We start from the raw sequence: 12499 nt of genomic DNA, 5'->3' as shown, positions 1-12499 counted from the left end.
TCAGTACTCAAACTATATTCGCCATTTGAGAATTGGTTGGTATGTACTGGAGGTGTGGCATATTTTGGTGGTCTCAAAGGATAATACTTAATTCTTAAAGGAAAAAGTAGACGTTTTGAGAAACACGCTTATTCGTTTTCTTACTAAGAGTTAGATGAGAAGATCAATACCATACTAATTTTTGTATGGTAAGAATGCAGCTGGAGCCAGCAGCTCAGCTAGGTTAGCTTAGCATGGAGACTGGATACAGGGAAACAGCTAGACTAAGATATAAAGGATATAGATGCTAATTGGAGGTGCTATTGCTGGTTCTCCCAGTTTCAAGGCTTTGCTTAACGGCTGCAGGTTGTAGCTTCATATTTAGGTAGCTTCATATTTACTGGTGTAGTATCTATCTTCTCATCTAAATCTAAGCAAGTGTATTTCCCAAAACGTCAAACTATTCCTTTAAAACTACAAATCTCAGTGGTCATTTCATGTAGAAGGACTTTCCAGAGGATTATCAGATGCTGCCTTGTTAAAAACATGTGATGATCGCATTTTTGGTTAGAAATACATTCCCTTGTTGGCCATCTCATTGAATACAAAATCAATTTACTGGCGGAATTAGTATACATGTATTGTGCAGAACATTTTGTCAGAGTCTTTTGTTTAATTCCACTGGTGATCTGTTTCATTGCGTAATTGAGGGAGGGAAATGGATGATTGATTTATGGAAATTCATTCGGTGCCTATGACATTTGTCAGGCTCTTGTATCAATAACAATACTGACAGCAACAATGACCACTTCAACAATACTGATAGATCGCACAAATAATGAAAGATGTAACAAAGTACCACAGCAGCTACTCATAGGGAGATATAATTATGTAAAAAAAAAAAAAAAAAAATCCACAATGTGCATTTGCATTTGTCACTTCTCTGTAATTCAAGACAGGAATTCTTGTCTTAATTCCCTGAAAAAAGATGTGATCACAAAGTAACGAGAGTCTGACGTGCTTAAATACACACACACACACACACACAAAGACACACACGCGTTCGCTCGTGTACACACTCCTGCACACATCTGCTCGTCAGTGAGCCTGTTGGAAACTGTCACATGCCTGGCAGGTTCTGTAACTTGGGCAGATGGTGCAGCACAATTAGGCCCACCAAATCTCTCAATCAATCTCCTGCACGCCATATGAAGAACCTGGACCTAAGCTAGCTGTTTATATTACACTGATATTCTTGTCCGCTTTGTATCCCCTTTTTTTTTTTACCAACACTCTAGTTTTCACGTTGTTTTTATTCACACATATCTGTTGCCTGCTATTCCTGAAAAGTGCTTCTCCTTTCTTGCTTTTTGGAGCTATTTTCTTTGCTTCACTCATTGTCTGCGAGCTACAATAGACACATTTTTTTTGTCATTTTCCTCACACTCTGTTCTCTCCTTGCAAAATATTCTCTTGATCCCTTTCACTTTGCACTACCTACGAACCGACGACCCAGTTTTTCCCCAACCCTTTCCTGCCCTCTCTCTTGGCTTGTTTAACCACTGACCTGAATGCGAGATAGCACTGTAGACAATAGACAAACACAAGTGTTTCATTCACACCCAATTACCGTGAAAGGAATTTTTCTGGCCAAAAATTCACAGAGGAGCACAATGAGAGTGTCACAGAGGAACAAGATCCCCAGCGTTTTGCGTTCTGTCCCACGTTGCGCACACAAAAGAGAAGAAAAGCGATCTGGTGTATCTGACACCAGGCGAGGGCCATTAGCCGGAGACGGTTAAATAAGGATAGCTCTATCTGAGGCGCTAACAGAGATGGGAAACATCTGCTGCTTGCGCTGGGCCCTTGTTGGCCCCGAGGATTCTGCCTTTGATCAGCGGCCCTCGCAACCACCTTCCTACAAGAGCCCAGATGAAACAACCTCTCAAACACACATGACGAATGCAAGAAAAGCACACCCACACTGAAAGACATGCAAGAGCACTAACAAACAATCAGGGTTAGGGTTAAGGTTAGAACAGCAGACTGATTCTAAATATGTTTGGAAATTAATGTATAATCCCGTAAATAGTTTCAGTCAAATCCACATTATTGCTGGTTTCCTTTTTATGAGCGGAAAGATAAAGAGAAACTTGTACGACTACTTTCCCTCTCTCGCAAGAAAAAATATGACATATCCTCATTTCCAGCGGAAGCAAGCCAAACACCTCACTCAACAACGGGCCAGACGCCACCTTTGGACTGCCAATCCCGCTGTTGTATTTCCACCACCTGTGACGGGAAGATGATTCACTAGGCCTGCCAGACTGCATCTAGGGACTGTGTGTACTGGGGCGTACTCGCTGCCAGCACAGACAGAGGGGGGGGAAAAACACCACCTTCTGCACTGCACTGTGACCTGCAAATGCTGCTGATAAAATAATGTGGCCTGTGAGCAGATGTATCATACTCTACCAAGTCAGGGTGTAACAATTCACCAATTCGAATCAAGGCATTGGGCCAAATGATTATGATATGGCAGACGGGAGCAAAACTAAGCCTTATGCATTGGGAGAATTTTAAAATTGCTGTCGCCCCACATGAACACACCAGCTGCACCAGAAAAGCAATACGATAATTATAGGTTAAATTGGATTTTTTCTTTTCTTTTTTTTTTTTTTTTTTAAGAAAGCATGTATATGTAATTTTTAGGGTCTGTATTTTTAGCTGTGGAACCCACGCTCCACCTGTGCTGCATTCTGCTCTGAATACACAAACAACACTGAGACAGTCTTTGTTTTGACAATACAAATGGAATGCTAGATAAAAAAATCAGGCGATGCCGAAATCAACAAAAACCTATAGTTAGGCTATGCTGAAAACTATGCATTTTCTTTTTCTATACTTGAATTATCTCAGGTCATACATTTCTAGAATTGTATTTTTACTTCATTTCTCTTACAGGCGCATTTGAAATGACATTATGAAATATGGCGGTCAAGAAAGGCTTTTTTTATGGTCTTCAACAGCAATAAGTAACTGTGCACCTTTCAATAGGTCGCCTGATAGATTTCTTAATATAATTAAGGAATGATGCTAAACAATCAGGCAAACCTGAAAGAATCATCAAATTATTAAATTACAACAATCTCATTAATGTAAAGAGTGAATTGAGTTAAATTGGTTTTTCATATAATTCCATTGGCACCGGATAAGATTGCATTAAATTCAATCTGTGCCTAATAAATTTCAATGTATTGCTAACTGTATTTTACCATAGATCACGAGTCAAATTGGAATCCAATTTATCCAGCGATGGGGAACACTACCTCATACCCATAAATCGTTCAAAGTGAATAAAACAATAATACTTTCATGTAGGAAGACAGGGAGGGAAAAATGCTGAAGTGTAATTATAAAGGCCATAGGAGTTCAAAAGTCTTAATGGAATGACTTGTGCACAAGCCAAACGATTTTTTTCTTTCCCACACACTTGCTCCTTGCCATTTCCAGGTGTTCATTATTCTAACCATGGAGAACATCCTGCGGGTCATGCCATGTTCTAATTCCTAATTAACTGCCCAGAACAGAGATCATGGTTGGCAGTGACCCTGACCGGTGAAAAGGACCAGCCGGAGTCTCATGACATTACTCTTATTCAGTTCTGTATCGTTCTTTCCCAATGAATGTTACTCTACCACATGTCATGGTATTGTAAGAACTGGGTCATTCTTTGAAAAAGACAAGCTAAAGCTTGCTGCAGGCTACGCATTTTGAAGGCGTAGCACAACTGGAAACACCTGTGGACTTTAGGGCTTATGGGTAACTACGGTTAAAGATCCCGGTAGGATTCTGTTTACTTTGTGCGTGCCACATATCTGTCAGCCACGAATAGGGAGGGGGCAAATACAACAAATGAATAATTCCTGACTTCATGGCTAATCTCGGCTAAAGCTGCGTACCTATCAGTGGCATGTTTTTACACTGTCTCTGAGATTAGTCATGTGTACACTCGCAGTGCACATACATATTGGGGCATTACCGGCACTCGTAGGGAATACAAAAGCTGCAGCGGTGACTAAATGTCTATGCTTGTTTTGGAGAGATCAGGCGTGCCCTCGGTGTTACAACACGGGCCACCTGCAGTCTGGGAAATAGGTTTCTGGGGGGAATTAGAGGATTCTGATGAATGAACAAGACAGACATGAGTAACCCGGCCCAATATACTGCTTATCTACAAGCTTATGTTGCACAAAGGAGGTAGATAAGCTAAGACATGCCAGCAGAAGGAGGGGATGGAAAAAAAAGAGTGGAAATGAGGCTGGGGGGGAGGAGCGGGGGGGTGAAGAAAACATACCCAGGTCAAGATCTACAGGAGTGCGGTCAGTTGCGACAGAGGCCGGATGCTTTGAATCGCCGCTGAACAGTTAACCATTGACTAGAGGGACTCATAGCTTGGGATCCATGTCATCCATGGTTATTCTATTCCAAAGACCATGAAAACAAAGCATAAAGTCATTATTAAGGCCTCTACCTGCCCTGGGCAGTGAATGCTAGACTAATCAATGAGAAAGAAAGGTATTGTGCTTGGTCTTAGAGGACAGGTGGTATTATGTTGGTGTGTGTGCTTGTCTGTGTGTGTGCGTATGGATAAGATTATCCTGTCTATTAGCGTTTTCTTTAAGGTAGGTGGTCCAACCAGCAAGTATGAAGTCCTTTAGAAGCAATGCCCTTACTGCTGGCGTATCAGTCCATTTCTTTGTTGTTTTACAGTCAAAATCAACACAACTGTTAGTTTGTGACAACGAGGGATGGACACAAACATTCTAGGCACTTATTAATTCCCCTTCGGGCTTGTTTCTTAGAGTGTTTAAGTATTAACTTTATTAACTTTGCCTGTAAAATATTCTTATGCTTAACACATACTGTAGAGGGCTTTTGAGGGCTTTTCATTTTATTGTTTTCAAGTACCTCTGTACAGAATTTTTATGCGATGATCCCATATTACAAATTATTCTCACAGTATGGTTTTTGTGTGTAGAAAAATGAAACCCCAGTGAAAACTAATGCAGTCTGTGTTGCTTCCAGCGCATATCTGTCTACCAATGCCTCTTTTTTGACACTACCAATAAGAGTTATCAGTGTTCAAAATTTTCAAATACACAGATAGGGGCTTGAAAGTCACCATTATGGCAGAAATATGAAAAATTAGGGCTGAAATGGTTAGTCGATTAATTGATAAGTCTAAACTGTGAGGATTTTGATCTTTTTTCTTTGTTATATCACTGTAAAGTAAGTATGTTTGAGTTCTGAACTGAAACTGAAATTTGCAGATATCACTTCTAATGGTTCTCTGAAATTTTGGTGAGCATTATTCCATTTTTCATTTTAATAGACTGAGTCAGTGGCTCCCAACTGGTTGGTCGCAGTCCAAAAGCAGAGCACTAGTCCATTCTAAGTGGGTTTTGAGTGGGTCAACTTCATCAAAAAAACACCAATGAAAATGTTACTTTGAAACGTGGCTAATTTCCAGAATATCACTTTCATTTTGAAGCACCATTCTCTGCTTCCAAGTAAGCAGTGTTGCCGCAACATGCAACTTTACCGTACAAATGGTATATCGATTACAGCGTGTAACATGATGTCTGAGGGGATATTTGGACTCTGAGGTCAGACCAGTTACATGATTGCAAAAATGACAGTTGCAGTCCTGTGTGCAACTATACAAACCACAAGCGACAGTCTTAGATTTCTTTAAAGCCTTCACAACACTGACAACTGTAGTGAAATTTGTCTGCGAAACAGATTGAATTTTTCATTCAGTGACAGTCACATTTAACACATTCCCCTTGTCTGATCACTGTTTGGCATTGTCTGGTAAATTAAAAGCCACACAGAGTTCTGCACAGCCGCGTGTGAGCACTTCACAATAAGCCACAAGTGACAAAATTGAACTTCAGTTGTCAAGTGCCATAATTCCATCCCCGGTGTATATTACGCAATCAACCACAGAGCCAGGAAACAAATCCCATTGACTTGATTCCTATTTAATTATTCTACTTGAAAAAATCCTTTCTGCTCTCTCTTTTCTCTGAACTTCAGGAAAATAAATCTTCACCCACTAAAAAAATATCTACCTATTTGAGAATTGCATTCCTCCTGGCTTCGGTTTCCATTCAAGAGAACCCAACCTTCAGCACTTATTTTATTAAAACCTGAGCGAATGTGACACACGACACAATGGGGTTTCAGTGAGGTAAAATAATTGCCTAAATATGGTGTGACAGAGGAAGTTGATTCATTCTAGAGAAAACACTGCCTGTTGAGGAAAAAAAAAGAATCGAAGCGTTGACAGAGTAGTGAGAGACAGCGAAATGGAAGGAGAAAGAATGACGAGAGACACAGAAAGGGACCGTGTACTGTTTCCATCACCAAACAAAACACTACATATTTCTTTGAAAGACAAAGTGTTAAGTTAGGCTACTCTGCACGCTGTCAATAGTGACGTTCATCATTGGGCCAGCCTCGGTCTATATATTGATTAAACCATCCATCACTGAAACTCTACAAGACATTATTTCTAATTAAAAAGTAAGTCGTAAATTTTAGGCTTTATTGCCAGGCTGGGGCTGTAAATAAAATTCAAGGGAGGGCGGAAACAGATTGCAGCCCCTGTCCGTGGTTTAGAGCCACCGTAAAAAGGACAGACGGGTGTGATGGCACCTTCGGGATCTTCAAAACGCAGACTGCGGGGCTGACAGGAGGGAGGTGCCCTGCTTCATCCCGGATAAACAGATGCAAATCAATAATTTCTCTGCTTGCGTTTTTATAAGACATGCGCTTCCCTCTCGGAGGGGGCTACGGAGCGGGCTGTGCATATGGAGAACAAATATGTAAATTAAATTTTCATGGACCACTTGGGAATATGTAAAAGGAACAGCATTCGGTGTACTTGAAAACGATGTATAATCATAAGAGGTCATGAAAGTGTGTGAAAGCCCTCCATCACACGACTGGGTTAGCTGCTAAGGCTGGCAGTGACAACAAGCTCCTATTATCCATCTGTGTCTCCATTTTTCTCTCCTAAACAACAATTTTGCTGCCAAATATGCAGTCGCAGGACATTATTTAATGATCCCTGTTGATAAAGAGGCCATTAGTACACTTATACTGTAGCCAATGCTCCGACGTTGGACAGGCAAAAACGCTGCACACCGTTCAGTTATAGCAGAGGACACTTCACATTTGACAACTTCTGATTACCTCAGCGTGTACGCCGGATGTCAGACAGTGAACTCCCCTGACAGCTAGTTGCAGAGTGGCAGAGTGTTGGTTATTTTTTGACGGGCGCAGAGGGATGTCTGATTTCACAGGTACTAGCCAAAGGGAGGGAGGGAAATAGAGGGGAATTGGGGGAAGAAAATGAAGAAAAGGCATGTCATGGGGCTCCACAACCTCTGCTGGCAACAAAGGAAAGCGTGTGCAATCATTATTCATCTGTCTCTCTTTCCCCCCTTCTGGGCTGATTTTTTTTTTTTCTTCCATACCTGCCAGAACGGGGAGTAGCTCTGACCACACAAGCTCATTTTGTGACTGTGACTTGATAATGACAGAAAGGGCTAGAGAATCATATTTGGTTAACTGCTCGCCAGACAAGTTCCTTGCCAAAGTGAAGGAAGTGGCCTTGGTCTTGGTGAGAGACAGAAAAGAGAGAATCACCCTCCGGGGGGAAGCGAGGACTAATGAGTGAGCTAAAAAGGACAAGATGGAGTGATCCTCTATAAAAAGACCAGCAGTAATCTCTTTCTCTCCTTCTTCTCCTCTCCCCTTAATGTCCTAAGAGATCTTGGCTCCTCCGTAAAGCCCGCTGCCTTCGCACATCAAACAGGGCTGATTAGAGCCGCACACCTTGCTGGAGCTGAAGCTTTGGACGGGGTGCAGTGCGAGTTCAAGGGAGACTCAATGCTACAAAAACCAAAAAGGAAAAACTCTTCCGAGTTAGCGGGCATCCTTGTGGAATAGATACATTTGAATGGCTTCCACTACATCAGCATGTGACTGTAAATACCGACTTCAGTCTACTTACAATATCTCTAGCCCAATGCCTTGGAGCTCAAATAACATCAGTGCCTTTCAAATTAGGGCCATTGCTGCTTTGGATTCGTCTGTCATGTCAGATGATATCAGCATAGCCCCCAGAGGTGCACGCAGCGCTTGAATCTAATCGTCATCAACAGATCGTCCTGTTCGTTTACATTAGCATAAACGGTCACGGAGAGGAGGGGAGCAATAGGGAGACACAGTGGGAGTGGAAGGAGCGGAAGGGCTGGCGAGAAGATGATGGAGAGAGACCACTGGAGCTGCCGTGTGAGTTCGCTGTCAAGGGTGTTGTTTTATTAAGACGCCGGAACTGTCAGGGCAGGTATCAGGAGAGGAGGCCCGGGCACATGACAAGACACTCGGGCACTAACATCCCAGTAACCCCTTCTCATACTGAAATAGCTCTGTCCAAATTTACCGTTCTCTCTGTCAGACTCAGGGGGGGGGCAACATGGTCGAAGGGACTCTTACCGCTACCAATCAAGACAATTGAAACGTTCATCCGCATAGCCCTCTGGGACTGACAAGGTGTGTGGTGACAGGCGATACACGATGTTTGTGTGTGTGAGATAGTTTGGGAGAGAGAAAAACTACGAATGCTTACAAAAGTGTATTTTTCTAGAAGCCTAGCGTTAGCATCTTTTAATGTTTGAAATAACAGCAGCTAAAGATATTGATTTCTAAAGAATGTGTCAGCGCGGGGTATGTCAGTATTCTTTATTTAGTGAGATAAATAATTTGCTGGACTTAAAATGCATGCATGCAGAAACTTATTTTTTTTTATCATGATAATGCAGTTCAAGAGAATGATGGAGGGCCACTGAGGACATAAATATTATATCGGAAGAAGGGTGGAGGGGGTGGGCACGCAATGTCTCAGCAGACACAACGATAAGCAGAAGTACATGCGCTGTATGTAGCTGACATACACTCATATGCTAATCAAGCACACACACACAGATACATATAAGGAACTCAACAACACTGAATAATTGAAGTTACAGCTGCCGTATGTTCAGAAAAAAATAGTAGCTCAAACTAAAGTAAACAAATGTCCAAGTGTGGCGACTTTTTGTGTGAATCTTCCTTTAATTTATACAAAAACAGGCAGCAATACACAAATAAGCCTAATTGATAGTATTCCTTAACGATTCTGAAAACACATAATTAATGTATATGAGTTCTTTGAGGTTAAAAAAACAATATGCAGATAATTTAGCAAATCCAGCACATAAACACATCATATTTTTGCACGATATTCATCTTTTCTCACAGTTTATATATATGTGAGTGTGTATCAGAGGCCTACGTGATGTTTTCATGCAGTTGCATGTTGCTGCGTGTTCTCACATGAACTCTGCTCCTATTGAGACCGAATGACCGCAAACATGTCTGAGCAAATATATTTCCCTCAGGGTGCATGTCGTCAAGACAACAAGCAATTTGCACACAGGCTCAACACGTTTTTTTATTATCTGCCACTACATCAAGCAATGTGTGCCTTTTAAATAATTCGGTCACTTAGAGGGTTCTGATGCTCCGCATGGTATCCTCGAGCCAGGCCGTTTCGGTGCCGACTGTAGTTGCCCGAGTAACAGGACGCATCAACAAAGGCAAAGTCAACTACCTCTGGATAGGATTCAAATTCAAGAACACTGCTGACATAAGCCAAAAGGACTTAACTCCTTTTCCATTCAAATGACCTGTTTTGCATCATTTCGAGAAGTCCGGCCAGGATCACACTATAAAAACAAATGGCAGTGCTTTAAGATAACAGAACCAAAACTTGGCAGGGCTAACATCATCACTGGCCATTATGGTCAAACACACTTGAATGGCGGATGCTAATGGGCAACCATGTTGGGTATGCAAAGCACTGCAGGAGAGTGCAGAGGTTCATACTCTCTGACGAGGCTGAAAAGAGGTTTTTGTAGTGGAGCAGTTTTTTATACTTTTGTGTTTTAGTTAATTCAGCAGGTGGGTCATTGGGATCAGTGCTGAGCGAGTCAAACTATATGAAGATCTGGGATTTTGTACTTACACACCTGTTTCAGATTACGTGTCTGGCATTTTGGGGTTCTGTGAACATGTGAGCTATAACACTGTGCATTAAAAAGCAATTTGATTTTTGAGAGTTCATAAACTTACACCAGTTTTGGGCCATTAGTGGGGATATGGGACAGGAACCACCAAATGTCAAGACATAAATATGAGATGATTCAACTTTGGAACAGACTCATGAATATGCCTGAACAGAGGCTCACGAGAGAGATTTTTTTAATTGGGACATTTTGCATGGACACCCGTGGATTTGTGAGGTAAAATGCTTATTTTGTATGATCGATTCTCTTCTTTTTTTTTCCAAAACAGATCACAGATACCCAGCACAAACTGTTCCTGATGTACAAAGAAAGATGGTTTCTTGATGTTTGGTACAAACCTAAATTACAAACATATTGTCTGATGAGAAACAACTTTAGTGTGGACTCTCTAGTGTGAGGCAGAATTTATCCAAAAGTCTAAAGATACGTTAGGTTCAGGGGCATTACCATTAAGACATTAAGTCCATTTTATGTTTTATTGCTCATTACATATTTAAGGGCTACACTATTTAATAAAATGTCCTTAATTTCTAATTAATTTTATGGATGAATGATAATAAAAAACTGTGTTTCAGGAAAGGGACCTTTTGTGTGGTGAATTTTATTTGCAGAGCACGGTACAGAGGACAAAGTTCTTTGTTTGCAATGTAATGGGTTTTTTTTTCTTCCCACCACTGCAACTGTGTTTTGGTGTTTTATAAATCCATGTGGGCTGAGCACTTGTATCTGCATGACACAATAAATAAATAAATTACTATTTAAAATAATAGATTTTGGCCCAGTAAAATCCTTCACATAGTCATCCCAGACATCCTGTGGCACTTCTGCTTCTGTTATCTGTAGAATCATTGCAAAAATATTGTTTTGGTACATCAAGCATGATTTTTGCCTCCCTAAAAAGATTTCCCTGGAATAGATTAGACTTAATTCAAGGTGACCACAAATTAGGCAAAAAAAAAGGTGCATCAAATAAAGGTTGGTAATTTCATGTTGGGCTGCATTAGGATATTTATCATCAAACCGATCCCTGGCTTTTAATTCATTTGACATCTTTCAGCACTAATACAGTATCTGATTTCTGAGAAGCACCAGTACACAGTCACAGCGTGATATCTGGAGGGAAGCAGCGGGTTGCAGGAAAAGTCACTGAAATGTGTTTCCACACAGGAAAGAGACGGAGGCCATTATGTCTGGACCAGATTTACGTTTCATATCTAAAAAAGCTCGAGCCAGCGCCACGCACAACTACCGCCTGCTGCTCTCAATGTTATTCAAATGACAGCACGATTCTATTTTCACCTTGCAACTAATGTGACCATTACTCCTATGTCAGCAACATTTACTGTGTTGGATATGCTAGAGAATTGGCAAATTAATTCACATTCACTGGGTATCGCTAAATATGGGATTATCCTGGAATGTGTCTGTTGTTGCTGGGATTGAGATCAAATGTAGTTCCCAATTATTTTCCTTTGAAATCTCCCATCCCATCAGTTCTCAAGAAACAATCCCATAGAGAATATGAGCTTCTGTGGTCTTATCAAAAAGGTGATATGACACATTCGCCCACAGTGCCAGTTTTTATGTCTTATCCTTGTTGAATACAATGTTGTTAAAAAAAAAAAAGCATAAAAACATCAACACAGGATGGAAAAGCAATTTAAACAATGTACGCACAAAAAAAACAATATGCACTGCTGCAAGGAAGTTGTTAGGAAAGAGAGGAAAGGATGGGTGGTTGCACTGAGTCAGATGGAAGGGAAACGGGGTAGATGGATGTAGAAGGGTATGTTTCTGTGTGTAGTGGTGTGTGTGTGTGTGTGTGTAAGGCTGCAATCACACCAAATCTGGCAATGTGTGAAAAATGGCAGTCCTCCCATTCATTGAATGGGGGGCAGTGCGTTTACGCTGCGGGAGTGGGCTCAGCAAAAAAACGCAGCGGCCGTCAGGCAAGAAGCTGAACCGGATTCAACTTTTGCCAAAATGCAACCCGACGTCACACTGTGACGGCCAGTCACATACATGCATTGGCACATTCCTGGTGGATTACTTTGTAACGTGACCGCCGTATTCGGCTGTTTACCTCGACGAAAGATAGTCGTGAAAACTTTCCTGCGCAATGTTTTGATAAATCCTTAAACACATTAATCTGTAACTCCAACTTGACTCCCTGGATCATATTTCATAGTCTCATCAAACAACACGCCCCCGACATCATAGCCCCCTGTGTCGTGGTGCCGGATTGCCGGGTTTGGTGTGAATGCAGCGAGTGAGGAGAAGTGAAGGGGGGGGGCTGTGGGGCGTCGGCAGGCAAACCT

At 41.5% G+C, this 12499-nt stretch overlaps 1 protein-coding gene across 16 annotated transcripts in view; it reads right to left on the bottom strand.

Moving 5' to 3' along the window:
• Window positions 1-12499, bottom strand: part of LOC121888982 (adhesion G protein-coupled receptor L3-like) — a 244565-nt gene that overhangs the window by 180378 nt on the left and 51688 nt on the right. Inside the window, exon 3 of one of the 16 annotated variants that reach the window (XM_042400645.1) lies at window positions 7243-7355. The exons of the other annotated variants lie outside the window; for them this stretch is intronic. The gene's annotated coding sequence lies outside the window, so the exon portion shown is untranslated. The remainder of the gene's footprint in view (window positions 1-7242; window positions 7356-12499) is intronic. 16 annotated transcript variants of the gene reach the window in all.

Source organism: Thunnus maccoyii, chromosome 22, assembly GCF_910596095.1.
Source record: "Thunnus maccoyii chromosome 22, fThuMac1.1, whole genome shotgun sequence".
Lineage (NCBI taxonomy): Eukaryota > Metazoa > Chordata > Actinopteri > Scombriformes > Scombridae > Thunnus > Thunnus maccoyii.
This window is presented reverse-complemented; position numbering and strand designations above follow the sequence as displayed.